This window comes from Haemaphysalis longicornis, unplaced genomic scaffold (genome assembly GCF_048455015.1).
Source record: "Haemaphysalis longicornis isolate Haplotype H1 unplaced genomic scaffold, Haemaphysalis longicornis Haplotype H1 scaffold_9, whole genome shotgun sequence".
Lineage (NCBI taxonomy): Eukaryota > Metazoa > Arthropoda > Arachnida > Ixodida > Ixodidae > Haemaphysalis > Haemaphysalis longicornis.
In genome coordinates, this window is record NW_027526460.1 from 164,192,467 (window position 1) to 164,194,811 (window position 2,345).

General features: G+C 45.7%; 1 long non-coding RNA gene across 1 annotated transcript; it reads right to left on the minus strand.

The window, feature by feature from the left end:
- Positions 1 to 303: 303 nt before the first annotated feature.
- On the minus strand, positions 304 to 1,798 carry LOC144152723 (uncharacterized). Its single transcript, XR_013319215.1, has 2 exons — positions 1,430 to 1,798; positions 304 to 650 (listed from the first exon to the last, which is right to left on the minus strand). It is a non-coding gene; the product is annotated as an uncharacterized LOC144152723 (long non-coding RNA).
- Between the last annotated feature and the right edge of the window lie 547 nt (positions 1,799 to 2,345).

A 2,345-nucleotide genomic window follows, 5' to 3' on the forward strand; every position in this document is an offset into this window, starting at 1 on the left:
CCAATGCGTGGACCCCACGCTATTTTCATGCACATTTTTGGCTTTGTGGCCAGTCCTTATGACCAATGCTTATTTCATGAGTTGCCTCGCGGCCCGATTTCTGCTTTATACATGCCAGTATCCAGGAAATTATTAAATGAGTGCGCATTATTTATTTAATGCGCACTCGTTAAATAATTTCCTGTACAATGACATGTATAAACACAAATGGGACCGCGAGGCACAATAAGCAAACTGCATCAACTTTGCGAAGCAATTATAGATAAGTGACTTGCCAAAAACAATTGAGCAACACACCGGGTCTCTCTGTATAGCTTTTTTATTATGCACATCAAATATACGAGAAACCTGGCTTAACAGTGGCAAGAATACGAACACAAACATGAAAGCAAACACAAACACAACAGTCGAGAAAAAAATTTAAAAAGCGCTGCTCATGAAGCGCGAACCAATTATTATTCGTTTAAGTGCTTGAGATGCCTACAAAACAGTAGCATTCAGGTAAATGAAAACAGGACCCCCATTCCCGGTAATTCGCCGACGTGCCAAGATCACAATATGTTGTTGAACAGCACTATAGCCCAGCTTGGAAAGCTTGTCACTGCTGCACCCGCCACTTGTCCACGGGAAACACCTGTGCGTCGTAGCGCCTGTAATAAGTAAAAAAAAATAGTTCACTATAATGCTAAATTCACGCTGCTTACTAAATACAGCCCCTATACAAGCCTTACCACATGTCCGTGTGAAAATATTCAGCCTAAAGTTCTAGCTTGTTAACACTCGCAATGAAACATAAAACGTACTGCACTATTCATTTTTCAATACTGCGTTTTACGGTAGCAGTTACTTGGCTCGTTCTTGAGAAAACAGTCCGGAATTTCACCGAAAATGGGCTTTACTCGTATTGCCGTCGCGCAAGGTAATATAAAAAGTACAATAGACAAAGCAACACGCCAGCGGTTCCGTGAAATTTTGTTGTGCCTTCGCTCACTTCTGCCCCGTCAGACGCGCAAGACGCGAACGGAACCGACGGAGCGACGGAGAAGCCCAGCGGTAGTGTAATTACTTTGTCGCTCGACAATACCTTTACGTTGCTCAAGAAAATAATGAAACGAAAGCTTCACTAACGGGTAGAGTTTAATTAAGCCAGCTTAATACATCCGCAACTAGTCTTGCTTCAACGCATGCTGAACGTCGTGAACCTGCAGTGGGAGCACGGCTGCTTGTTCGGAAAACACAAAGCCGGAAAAAGGATAGCTAGAACTGGCGTCACACAATTGGAAGCACATGTATGTGACCACTTTTTTCTTCGCAAGAACCAACAACACTAAGCAGCACTCGCGAGCGCCAGTTATAAACGACAGCTGAAGTTTTGGCGGGTACGAGCGCGAGCACTCCCGCACCGCGAAAAAATGAAATGGTGACTTACGTTTTCAGCGGCGGCCGTAGCAGGCAAACGATGTTATTACACCAGTCAGGTATACTCCACACAGCCACCGACACCAAAACGCACCTCACAGACACGTACAGGAGTACTACCGCAGTTTCAATGCCACAAAAGAGACGGAGCCGTCGGTGCAACGCGCCTGTCCACCTGACCCGCCGCGGGTTCAAAGAACGCGCAAAGGCACAACGCTGAAGTAGTTCGACGTTCACCGTTGCGTTAGGACACACAAATGACCAATTCCTACTGAACGTTTAACACTCTCTCTCACGCTGTTTTGAATAAGCTGCACTTTAGTTTAAGTAAGCTTTGTTTCGTGGCACGGTGCTGTGGCTCTTTAGGTAACTACTTTTTGCTGCGTTTTGGCCTGTTGACCGCGCTCTAACCGTCGTAATCTGTCATGTTGGGGAACCGCCGCGGGCAACGACCGCAGTGCTGCCCTCGAGTGGTGCTGCTTGCGCACCGGGTGCGCATGTATACACGCCAAATAACGCACACGAGTGCTCTACAGTGAGACTTCATGCAACAATATGCAACAACAGGCAAGGCTGTCGGCATTTACACCTGCCAATACTTTTTATTTAAATGTGCTACATTGACACACGCGTGAAAATGATTTGGAACTACTTTTTTTGTTGTGCGCTGCGCGTGAAAACAAATTCAAAAACACGCAAACTTCAGTAATATTTTGAGTGAACTTGAGTGGTCATTCAACTAACAAGAAAATGCCAAGACGTGCGTAAAGGCACTCATAAATACCTGCGTCACATTTAGGCTACTACTCTTCATAAAATTTTATGATCAAAAATTACGTCGGAATGAGCGCGCTGTCCAGTGTGATTTTTTGCGCACCGGCCAATGCGTGTCCTCAAGGCCGGTCGTATAGCGCTCGTTGTCCACG